At 37.3% G+C, this 13,623-nt stretch overlaps 1 protein-coding gene across 2 annotated transcripts in view; it reads right to left on the bottom strand.

The window, feature by feature from the left end:
• LOC102681568 overlaps positions 1-13,623 on the bottom strand; it is a 173,097-nt gene that overhangs the window by 119,996 nt on the left and 39,478 nt on the right. The window lies entirely within an intron of this gene.

Here is a 13,623-nt window from a genome sequence, read left to right as displayed (position 1 = left end):
AAAAAAAAAAAAGAAAAGAAAAGAAAAAAAAATCACTGGAATGCGTGCATCGCGTTATCGATGCACTTTTTGATTCTATCCTTGACACGGGTGACCCGGTTCAGGGAAGTCAATAACTCAATAACCGGACGGGCCTGGCAAACAAGTAATGGATCGATATGTTTGTTCGTCATCCGCGTGATTGATGATGACCAACATGGAACGATGGAGAGACACGAGAATCTGGCCGATCGCACGTGACAGACCGATAAATTTCAACCTTTCGCTAATTCCACTTTTTCCCCTCCCAGCTTTTCCACGAAATTGCCTAACTTTTCACGCGTTCATCCACCACAGATACATCCAGCCCCGACTTCTTTGATCGTCACGATGAGGGATTACGGTTTGCGGTTCTCGTTTATTCCTTTTTTCTTCCGATTCGCCGAAGGAGAACGTAATTGGATTAGCGAATCTTCGAGTAAATTTTTCCTTTTCTCTTCCATTTCACGAATGATGAATGTTTACTCTTTAGCTTCTAACGAATAAATCGGGAAAAACGGTTTTAATCTTCGCGCGCGATGAGCGTGGATTATTAAATTTTACCGCGTTACAGTACTCTCTTCTCTTTCTCTTTTTTAATAAACCGAAGAATTGTTGAATCTGAGATACGAAATATCCTTCAAGATCGAACGAGACGCCATCTGGAAGTGGAATAATTAATATTCACGCATTTAAAATCCCCGATTCACACCCTCCTAACTCGATTATCCAATTATGAATTAATATCTCGTCAACGACTGTTTCAGAAATTAAATCAATCGATGAAGACCGACGTGGCGATCGCCTCCTCCTGATCCAAACCATCCTCGAACCCCCATCAATTCCTCGTCGACACGTAAATGGGTCGCGGTGGAACAAGGAAGGAGCCGATCCAATCGGGATTCACGCGTGTCCAGGAATTTCTCCGGGTACGTGGACAGAGGATTATGGCAGCTGGCATCTCGGTGGACTCGTAAAAGTCGTCGTTCAAGGTGGCAGTAAATTCAAAGTGCGGAGAAAGATTGCTGAGCTGGCCGAGAAGGGGGAATCGTCCCGATTCAGCGATCGGGGAATAGAAGGTGGATTATTACTCGTCTACTTCCGGCCTATCTTCACCCGACATTACCGAGCCGCGTTTCGGTTAATCCGGTGACGGTGACACTGATTCGTTTTGGATTAACTCTTCTTCAAGGAGGCGTCACATCTCGGCTGATGGTGTTCCCGTGTCAGGTTAAATAACACAACGGGGTGCGGCCTCGTATCTCGAATAAACCAATTTTAGAGTCTTGGTGTTTGTGAGAGGAGATACTTCTTGTGATTCGCATAGGAAGTTGAGATTAATATATTTCGTAAGTAATTCTCAAAATTATAATTTAGAATCATCGTGATCTTAGCAACATGATAATATTCGATAAGTTATTTTGAAAAAGAAATTTCTGAAAAAAAAAAAGGATCATTATGTATTTATTCTCAGTTATGTTAAATTGTAGAAGAATGTTCGACATGAATATAAATCGTGTATTATATATTATTATTATTATTATTGATTTTAAACGTATAGATAAGCATAAACACGGTGAAAGCACTTCATCATGCGATATTGTGTTACGTGGGAAGCATCCTGAGATTCATTGGTAAATAAACCACGGGCCGGAAGATAAGTTCTCCGGTAATCATCAATTATATACGTCGGGGAGAAAAATCGATACCGTGCAATGCGACCTACAACAGCGCTGGACATCTGAAACTTACCACTTACAATTACTAAACTTCGGTATTCGGTTTCTAAAATATGCCGCTACACGCTTCTCTCTTTCATGTTTTTTTTTTAATATTCTATCCATAAAAAAGTATGCATATTCCGCGACAATAGAACAGCATCACAGAAATATACATATCGCAAATAATAAATGAATTTATTTTTATTCCTTCAAGACTTTGATTTTATTTTTTATTTGATAATCCAGCACTTGTAATACTGAGAAATTTATAATATTATAATATTATAAATTATTTATATATTATAAATTATTTATAAATATTATACGTAACGTTAAATAAATCGTAATATAAAAGATAATACGATTGTCGCGTGAAAATTTGCGGGCCACGTCATCGCCTTTCGTCACCGTATGAATCCGGGGCGAATAACGCTAATCCCGGCCTAACTTGTTAAACTAACAAGTGTTCCGGTAACAGAGACGCGGGGATCTTCTTCTCGTGGGAAAGCCGATTAAAGTAAAACGCACAAATAGTCGAGGAATCAGAGAGTTACACGGGGGATTGTACGAAGCGATGAGTCGTGAAGGTAACCGAGCGGAAGCGCGTTGGATGAGCGCCAAAGATCGAACACGAGTGTCTCGGTTGTTGATACCGCCCGATGCCCCCGACAAAAGGGATTACAACCGAGTTATCCCGAAAAGAAGCGTCGTCGCGACGATATTCGCAATTTATTCCCGTTATACCGCGGATACGAACAGATGGCCGGGTGCTCGATCACGGATCGGATCGAGCCTCTCCCGGATTTGCCAGATTTTATGCAGATTTAACGGATAAATAGACCCCCGCCCGATTGCGCCCGATCGTTCGTGCGTGTTTTACGCGGATCTACCGTTCATGCGTCTGGCAATATTTTAATTTGCCGTTGCAAATATTGTTTCGAAAATCTGCTGTGGAATTTATCGATTTTATTTTTTTTTTTTTTTTGTTAATTGTGAATGTGTAAAGTCAGTTCCTTAGATTTCTCTCTATGATAAATTGGATTGATCAAAGTTAAGTGGAAGATTAAGTAGAGGTGTTAACCCTCTATTATTTTAAAAAATAAGAATACTGTTACTTTATGATCTTATTTTTAAGTAGATTAATATATGTTTTTTTCAACTCACCGTAAAATAGAGGGTTAAGATATTTATTTTTTATACACAATCTCCTATTATAGGGGTTGAAATTCGTTAAAAAAGAAAAAGGTAGATTACAAATCGAAATTTTCGAAAATTCTTCCACAAAACAATTGATATATAATTTTGCAGATCAAACTTATCAGAATGCTCTGTACATTCTGCTATATACTTTTCTCTATTATACATATTTTTTACTACATATCTTGAGATATAAATCTGGATACAGGAGGAAAGGAATTTTCTTTCTCAGCTAATATTCGCTCGATCGATCGATCGATCAATCAGTAAAAAGCAAAGCATTGCCGTGCATTCTGTCACTCTATTTTGAATGGAACGAATCGACGGCCCCACAGAACTCTTGATGGATATCTCCATCAAGCTTTTGTAAGAAGAAAAATAAATAACGCGCATAAAACTGTGCTTCTCTTTGATCCTTCGATGTGTAGCAAGTATGTACATTAATCTTACATTGGTGGCGATCCTTTGAAGAGAGCGTTCCGCATATTTTAAAATACAAAAGGGATTTCAGACCTCGTCCTCGCTCTCAAAGGATTAACATTTTTATAGTGTCCGGTATATTCACTGGTAAATTCGTCCTGTTAATTTACGCGGCCAAAGGACACCAGCTGGACGTCCATTTTTTTTCGGTAGCAAACGTTTTTTGATACCTATGAAATTACTGTCTCTCCCCCTTTCCTTTCTCTTCTCTTTTCTTTTCTTTTTCGTTCACTCGCTTTCCAAAAAACTTGATCGAGCCAATTACGAACAAATAATCCATTTATAATTCCAACTCTTCTCCAATCGAATCAAAATTAAACCTTCATTAAATCTTCTTAATATCCCTTATCAATTCTCTCCTCTTTGTAATCTCTAGATCACGAGTATCTCGCTGATGTCTCGAAGTGTTGCCGCGCTGCTCACAAGTTTCGAGACGGATAGTCTAAACAACCGGAAACGGAAGGAGACGACGCGGATAACGATCAGAAGGTTCATTAAGAGTAGATCGATGGATAGGCAAGCGGACATTAGCCAGCGGGCACGTGGCTATTGCGCTGAGAACACACCATCTCTCCCGGCTTCATCGATTTCCGGATTTGCCGACGACGGTAACGACTCAAAGCTCGCCCTGCTCGTCCGCCATTTCTCTTCTCTTCTCTTCGAGAGAGAGAGAGAGAGAGCTGCTCATAATTCTTGAAGCGGGAGGAGGGATTCGTTCGAAGGACATCGGCATGAATAAGACCCGCGCCTCTATCAAAGGATGATCAAAGGATGACCGCGTGTACACACAATGAGCAACCCTTGGTCTGGTTACGTACACGGCCGTGGCTGTCGTTATGGACCATATTTGAGGTGAACAAAAGGCGAGGAGAGGTAATTGGCTGCGTCAAGAGTACGAGCAATAAAGTCTGGTTACTGTTGATGGCCGGTTAACCGGGATCCTCGAGAATGTTCGCACGGGTGTTTAAATGGAAATGAACCAACTTGCTGCTCACGAGGGCTGCAATTATTACGCTGTTATAGAATTTTTCAAGCTTTTCGTCGAGTATTGATTTTACCCGCTCGGTCTACGCGCGGTCTGATAAGATTTTCGTTTAATTGGAACTTGGTGAATGGGTCGTGATTGAATTAGAGGGGTTTGAGCTGAGAGTGAAGGGTGTTCAAGGGATGCTCGTTGGTCACGTATCGCGGTACGCGGTTATGGGGTTTTGGCCGGTGTGTATCTATACGCGTGTCGTTTGCAAAAACAAGTTTAAATCATTTTTTAAAATTATATTATCTGTTTAATGATGAATTGAGAATTTTTTAATTTCGCAGATACATGTGTATATATATATATGTTCATTCATCTATGAAAAAATTGTTGATTTAACATGTATGAATCTTTTTATACTTTTGTAGGAGTATTATTTTTTTACATAACATAATTCTGGAAAGGCATCGGCAAATTAACACTCCGTAAAAGAGATCGATTCGAAAAACTCCGTCGGAATTACGGGAAAGTGGCGCGTTTTCTATTTCTATATCGTCGTGGAAAATAAAAAAAAAAAGAAGAAAAGAGATCCCTCAATCGCAGGCGGGAAAATACGGGCAGCAATCGTCAAAGGCGGATGCAACGGGCAAAAATATTCCTTTTCTCCTGTCTATCCATTATTTCGGCACAGAACGTAGCTATCCATTAGTCTGAAAATGGATTTTATAAAATGCTTTCACGTCATCAACTACGGGATATTAACAAAATGGACGTCTAGGCACCCTGCCACGTGATAGAGAATTCGAATTTAAACTAGGATTGCGCTTTCTAAAATTTTACGCGGCATTAATTTATATCGAAACTTCGTATTCGATGTGAACCTCGATGAACGATCATAATAATTTTTTCGAAATTTAAATTTTAATTCAGAAAAAAGAATCGCGACGAATTTTATCGAGTTTATAATAAATTTTCGAGTTTAACAGGATATCAAATTGGTTTGTTGCACGATAGATTTGAGAATCGAGGGTCGACATCGAAGGGAGACATTGTCGGCTTTACAAGGGATACTAACGCTAATGAGACTTGCCCTCTTGACGAGAGAGAGAGAGAGAGAGAGAGGGACAAGATCCTTGCCAATATCCTTGTGTTTGCGTTAAACAGACAATTTGTATACTTTGAAATATAACGCTTTCTCTTAATACGTAGTAAATGAATTCATTTCCAAAAACAGGATGTCTTTACCAATTTTTAATTTAAATCGTTGATGGATTAATTCGACGTTTTTATTAATTTTTTCATCATGATAAAATGATGAAATATTTGATAATATTTAATTCGTATGTGTATTTTGTTCGTATCTTCTTTGAGCAATAACAATTTAATTAGGGAAAAAGTATTGAATCGAAATATTTCCTCTGTAGTTTCATTCTCAAATCGAATATTCCAAAATGATTTTAACAGTGATATCGTTTCGGAATTTGACCCGAAAGGGGCGCAAAGATGATAATGGAATAAAGGATATTTCGATCAAAGGAAATTTTGATAAAAGGGATAAAATCGGCTCAACGGTTGAAGGAAATGCTTAATCACAGAGGATTTAATCCGGTTAGACATCCCGTGTTAATGCTAATAATTTTGGCATTCGACTCGGAAATCTCGCTTAATGTAATCTCTGTATTAGCTACCAATCCCCCATTTTATCCCATTCGATCCTCAATCCTCGACTGCCTATCTCAGAGTACAGCCATTGGTGGATCTTACTTGAATTTTCCCACGATAGCTGTTAATATCGTTAAATTGCAGAGACGATATCAATTCATTTTTTTTTTCACTTTTTGTATTCTTCTTTTTAAATTTTTTATTATTACGAAATATGCAATAAATGACATATCTCCATATGATGTAAAAATTTTTCTAGTATGTGTATTGCCATATCTAAAAAAAAAAAAAAAATAAAATTTTAATTTAATTTTAAGATCTATTCCTCCTAAAAATATTATTTTGTGATTTTCATTTTTCCCCTGAAACTGTTAATCATAAAAATATAAATTTATAGATAAATTGAAAACATTTTCTCTTTTTCTCCAAATTATCTGTTAGAAATATCGATTCCAGCCAGACCGTTCCTTCTATTTCCACCATACGTGTCGTGAAAATTTGCCATTTCCTGTGCAACGCAGGAATATTTGCAATAAATTACTCCAGAATACCGCGTGACAAGCAAGTAAAATATTTCTAATCGTGCAGAAATCCACGCGAATCGTGTATCCGTCGACCTGTAAAGTTCGATAAGAAGGCAAGTGATAAAACTAGACTTTAAGGACACTAGACTAAGATGGTTTATAGTCTTTTTAAATCGCAACCACTGCCATCTTGAGAGAAGTTCATCGAAGATGCGTCCAAAAGTTTTGCGAAAATTTCCCCTCAAGAAATACGAACATTTTAAAACGATCCATCATCATTCGTTGTTGAAAATATATATTCTCCCAATTATTTCCCAAAAATCCAGAAGAACTAAACAAGGAAAAGAATTCTCTTTTTTAACTCAACTTTCGTGGACAAATTTCCTAAAAAAATCGATACACGAATTTATCGAAAATACGAATCATAAAAAAATTAATTCGCATTAATATTTCGATGCAAACGAAATCGAACGAATATCAACGCCTCAAAAAATTTTCAACAATCCTTTTATCGCGTTACAAAACGTAATAAATATAATAATCCAAACAAATATGATATACAAGGCGAATAAAAATTGAAAAAAAAAAAAAAGTTAAAAAAACAAACGCCCTCCCACTTCTTCTTACATTAATCCCCCCTCCATTTTCCGATCTTGTTAAGGTTTAATTGTGTCGCGCATCCTGTTTCGATAAAAGTGTTCCGGAGAAAGAGGCGCGCGAGGACAAGTTCGTGACAAGGACCAAGCCTCGTTGGACGGAGCAGGGAACAACGACTCCGTCGGTTGACGGGGAGAAAGAGGGAGAGTCAAGAAGGGACGTGGGTGGCCGGGGTGATATTGATTTTGCAGCAACAAACCAGGGGGGGAGAGGGGGGGAGCCGCATTTCATAGCTCACGGCCTAGGGCCGGGTTTGCAGGGAGAGCAGAAGCACTCGCAAAACAGCAGAAGTTAGCGAAAAGTTCCGAATTTTCGTGATAAATGCAACGATGCGACCAGCTGCGCCGAGTAAACCAGTTATCGACCATAAAACACACACACGCGCGCGCGCTGTGTTCCGCTTTCTTTTTTCCCTTAATCGATTTATTTTCTGATGTTGCGACACAGGTCGTTACTGTTCCATGTTATTAATCGTGGACAGTTGGAGATTGGACCAAATTTTTTGGACCCCGAAGAGAGATATCGATATCGAACGGAATCGCGAGGAACGATCGCGCAATATTTTCGTCGAAGATATTCTTCGGATTCTACGTTTTGAAGTATATTTTTTTCTTCGAATGAATATTAACGTTATGCGAATTAATTTTTTCATGACAAAATGGAGATTTTTTAAATAAGTTTACTGTCTAAACTCTGGATATTTTTATAAATATTGCATCGTTGGAACTGATTTTATTATTGACGAAAATTTATGAGAATTTTACGTTCGTGATATTCCAATTTTAGAATCAGACTTTTAATCGAAAGGATGTAAAACATTATGGCCGATAAAAATATCCAGAAATTTACTTAAAATTTTCAAGAGACGCGCCAATTTCATTTAACGACACTCTTTCGTTGATTAAAATATTTAATAAAGGCAGCATTACTCACATGGCTCTGAGACTCCAAACAATAGTCTCGCACTTTGTATCTCTTTCAATTTCATAAAGATGTTGGTAAAGATGTTTCGTAAAGATTCATGTATAAAATAAGCGAAATAAATTTGGATAAAATTGTCAATTAATTTTTCAACGACTAATTTTCTCGTCCCCCTTAATGATATTATTACAATCGGAACAAATCAAATAGATACCGATCGCTAAAGGTTTCTTCACAACTCTGAATCCTTATGAGGTACATTTTTTATCCCCGTATCTGATTCTCCGCCCCATTCCCGCCGCCATTTATCAAGAGGAAAAAGTCAGCGAAAAGAAAATATCTTGTACGCGCTTTCGTGTACAGGGAAAGGTTTTGATGTTTAAAGGTTTGCATACTTGGCGTCCAATTTATTTCTTCAATCCATTTCGCTCTTTCATCCCCGCCAGAAGGATATTTTTACCTTTTTATCAATACCAATTTGTCTCTTCATTATTTATCACGACGAAACGCTTTTTCGTACTTTATTCCCCTCCTTGTAAAGCGCTCTTTTCATTATTCATCGCGACGAAACATTTCATATTCCTTTTTTCGTCAAGAGATCAAAGCATATATATATTTGAAAAAAAATTTAAATCAAAAAATATCAATGAGTATCTCAATTCATCACTTTCTCTCTTCACTTGTTCTCAACTTGAACGTATATTAATATATTTTGTATTAAATTTTGAAATTATTACAGAATTAATCTTGAACTCGTTCTATTTTTCAAATTCAATCCATTTTCCAAATTCGACAATCAAGTTGTGATTGTGTGATTCAAAATCGAATTCAAAGGTTAACCAAATCTCGTCCCTTCCAAGAGTTTCACTTCGAAAAAAATTCCAAGTTCCGGTTTGCGTAAACAACGAGGCCAAGAATCCGTGAAATCTTCCTTCGGAAAGGCGTCCATCTCGTCCGTAAACTTGGGCCAAGATGTCGAATCCGCAGACAAGTTGGTGAATTGTCGCGGAATACGGGCTTTCAAAGTTTTCGTCGATAAAGAAGAAGATATAGGGGGGGGAGGAAAAAATGAAGCGAAGCCAGCCTCGTCGACAAGAAAACTGCATTAGCAGAAATACAACCGGCTTCTGTCAGTTGCCCTGTAAAAAGTTTTAGGTTAGACAAAAGCTAGGGGTGGAAAAGCTTCTTTGACCATGGTGGCCAATTCGAGGTATTTGCTCCTCATCCTTCTTCGTCTCTTTTTCCGTGTCTCTATCGGCCCCGTCCACTTTCTATCCGGCCACCTTCCTACTAGGCTAGATTGGATTTCACGGGTAAAATGAATTACTAATAAACTTTGGTCGGTCGGATCTATCGATCGATTGCTGTTACTTGATACAGTCACTTGAGTTTGGCGGGCGAATAAAAGAAAATTGTGTTTCTACCGCACAATTCTTACTCTATTTTGTCTTCTTCTTTTTTTCTTTTTTTTTTTTTTTTTGATTACTTCCTTGTTGAGAGGCGACTTTGAGCTATGTTTCTCCTTTCGTTACACTGAAGTGAATGCGAAGCGTGATCATTTATTTTATCTTTGTAATTAGATATATTCGATGAAGAAATAATCATCCAGAGGAAAGAGTTATTCGTCCAATGGAGATTATATTCGAGAAAAAGAAATTTTATATATGCACTATTATAGATCAATAATCAATACAGTATGATCAATTATTCGATGAATCAATCAAACTGAAAATATTTCCAATAACATTATCCTGATGGAATATCATTTACTCGACGCAAATAATTAACTGTTGAAGAATTAACTATCTGACGAGGGTGCTAACGGTATCGAAAATATGGTTTTCATTTCTCGTTGACCACAAAATGCCTTTTCTTTTTTTTTTTTTTTTCTATCCGGGGACAACGGGTTTTTTTCCTTGGCTCTGCCCGCGATGCTTTTCCATTTCCAGCATTGGCCGGTTTTGGCAGCGGAGTTCGTTAACCCGTTTACCGAAATCCCACGGACGATCGAGCTATTTTTAAATGGAACTGGAAACGACAGTGGAATTAGCCACGGATCGTCGAAAAACCGTCGAGAGAACTTCCTTTCTCTTTAATTAATTGACATCTCTGTTATATTTTAATAATTAACGCTGATTACAATACCAATTTCTTTTTAATACCTGCCAAGATGATTAAGACAAATACGAATATTTATTTTATTTCTCGCCCACTTCGATGATATTTTGTATTTGTCTCGATTTACATCGTTCTAATAATCGCATATTCGAATAATATCGAAGAAAATCCATATTATTATCTCTGCATAAAATATACAGGAATCAAGGAAGATAGAACGTCAATCCGAAACAGCTTTTCTATAAAAAAAAAAAAAAAGAAAATTATGAAATCATAGTTCTTAAAAATACGTTAAAATATTGCGTTCAATTCGAATTTATTATACATTTCACACTCCTGTGCGATCCAAGTCAACTCCTTCAAACGAGACAAAGCCTCACGATTCGATTATCGATACTTGAATCGCGTCGTTTCTCACAGTCGGCCATCACTTTTTCGAGAGGGGGTTGCAAGTGTAAAACAGGCGAATCCATTCCCGCGGGCGAACGGCTTTTAGCGATTTTCAACGCGGGATCGATCCGTGGGATAAAGGGGGAGGGGAGGCAATTTGCAAAACAAATTTAACAGCCGACAAAAGGTTCATTGTCAGTCACACAGCGGTGCTCGAGTCTACTTATTCAGTCAGGATCACTTAACCCACTTCTTCCACAGGGCAGACATTACCTCTTAACCCCGTGCCCGGCATCTCCCGGTCCCTCAAAGAAACTCGGAGGCGAGGAGAGAACGCATTGAATTGCAGAATCACGCGGCTGTTCCTCCTCGAGGCTTGATGAAATTTCGCGGCAAATTCTCTCCATGTCGGTCGATTTGAATAAACGCGTGTACAGTTACTAAATATAACGAGTTAATTAGTCTTCCTTTCACTCCAATATATATATATATATTTTTATTATTCGTATGGGTTTTGAAAAGCCAGAATTTGAACAATTTTTAAACTTTATTTTTGTAATTTTCTCTTCTTTTTCTTCGTTTCGTTGAATTTGTCGGTGGTTGAAAGGATCTTAATGACTCGAGGAAAATATGTTGCTTGTAATCCTCTTGATAAGTTAAAAGAATCCGTTATATTGAAATGAAACTGCAGTTCAATATCGACCAATTAAAATTTTAAACGATGTAAGATTTTAAATTAATGCAATCTGTAGAAACAAGTAATTCGAAAGAAAGAAAACACTAACTAGAACATTTCTAAAGGCATGTTCTCTAGATTATAATTAGTCAGTAGAATTATCAGAGAGAATCAAGAATAAAAATATTCATTGCGAGGATTATCAACGAATCATTAAATTTATCCCATTGATTCTTTCAGAACAAATTTTTCTTTTAATTATTGTTAATATTAAAAAAAAACTGACACAACGTGCTAAATATTAAAAAAGTAAGCATAACAATAATTAAATAACGAAATATTAATTAATTAAATATGCATAACTTCTTCTAAAGAAAAAATCCAACGCGATAGAAGAAGCAAAAATGAATGAACTTCGAGAACGAAATTCTTCATCAAATATTCCATTTTTTTAAAGTCGCGTTATTCCAAGTTCGTTCCAAGGTAAAAAAGAATTCCTTTCTGGTCAAGAGGATGCGATATCTCTCCGTCAAAATTAGGTTTGCATCGCAATTTCAAAGACCCTTTTGACTTTTCTCAAAGATCCACCAGGTTCAGGCTGACACGGAAGCATAACACGACTACCTGATAGGAATCTTCCCCGATCCCCAGGAGAGATTCCCTCCATTCCGTGTATCCGGAAACGCCTCACTCTTCGCTATTTACCCAACTTTTCAACGGCTACGTAGAAGGCGAAAGTAAAATCGAATCGGCCTTACGTACGGGATAAGAAGAAGAAAACTTGTTACGAGTAAATGGAATAAAATAGCAACACTCGATCTTGATATACGCAACGAGATATTATCACAACGTGAAATTACAAATATCTTATTCGCCAAAATAAGTGATACAAATGACGATGAAAAGAAATCTTTCAAATAGCATATTGGAAAAAAGATATTTTTGAAAAATTCTTAGGATGAAAGATTCGATAAATTTCAACGCATTTCAAATAATAAAAATAACTATCTCAAATATTCTCTGAAGAACTATTTCTAACGCATTAAATCATTACTTTCGGTTCATAAATTTTATAGAAATAGCAACATCTTCTCGAGAAACAGAGTCCCCAAAACAGGATCCTTTGAGAGGCTCGAGAGAAAGGCGCATCTCTCGAATTTCTTCGCAGCCCGATTAATTTAAATCGAACAGTTTCAAGCACGTTTCTTGGGCGTGCCGCGAAAATGGTTGGCCACAACTCTAGCAGCTAACTTAACGAGCATAATACGTGTCAAAGTTCTCTCAAAGCGGTCGCACCTGCAACACGGGCCCGTGTTATACGAGGCAACAGGATTTGAGCACGCTCCAACTCGGCTTCAACTTGCCCCCAACTTGCCGGCAAAGTGCGTGATCCAAAGACGATTCTAAGCTACGCGAAGAAACCAGAGCACCCCCTCCTCCCCTCTCTTCGACGTAAAATCATTCGCTGAACCAGCTTTCCCGCTTCTTACGAACTTCTAAGAGCTTTGGTTAAAGAGATTCGCGAATTGCTTCGAGAATTCGATTCGAGAAATTTTGTTGTTGTTGATTTCTTGATTTTGCCTCGTTTGACAAATTTTTTTATGAAATAATGCAATATATTTTCTTTGGCTGTGTTCATTTAGAGAATGGGGAGATTTAATCTGTCATTTGAAGTTGAAGTGGAAAATTAATCAAGCTCTATAAATTAGAATTCATATTTATGGAAATGAAGAATTTCAAATTACATTTCTAATTTCTAATGAGAAATGATAAGAAAGTTGTCGAGATTCGAAGAGGACAGTCTATTACATTTCTGAGCCGCGAAACAAATTCGAAATCTTCGAAATAACGAGAGAAATTAACGAAAATTGTTCTCAATACACCTTCTGAATTATGAGAATAATAACGAACGAAGAAATATATCTACAGAATATCTTTTAAGATGCTTCCAAAAAAAAAATATGAACATTAAATAACACTTTTCCACGAATTTTCACAGGAATCTTCAAACTCTTTTCCATCGAAAAAATTTCTATCATCCCCTTTTTTAAACTTCAAAATCAAAGCCTTACTTTTCACTGCAGTTAATTCACCACGAAAGAAATTACCCACATATTCTTTTTCCATCATAAAGAAATTCCTTAACGATGATTCGATCATGGAATCACGAGAGAAACGAAACGAAACGAAAAGAAACGAGATGGAACGAGTTCAAGATTCGAATCGATAAAATTCCACGGAGATATATAACCCGTATGGGAATGAGACGATGAAAACGTTTACAGA

The sequence above is a fragment of the Apis dorsata genome, unplaced genomic scaffold (assembly GCF_000469605.1).
Source record: "Apis dorsata unplaced genomic scaffold, Apis dorsata 1.3 scaffold_397, whole genome shotgun sequence".
Lineage (NCBI taxonomy): Eukaryota > Metazoa > Arthropoda > Insecta > Hymenoptera > Apidae > Apis > Apis dorsata.
The sequence above is the reverse complement of the archived record's forward strand: the minus strand, read 5'-3'. Positions and strand labels throughout refer to the sequence as shown.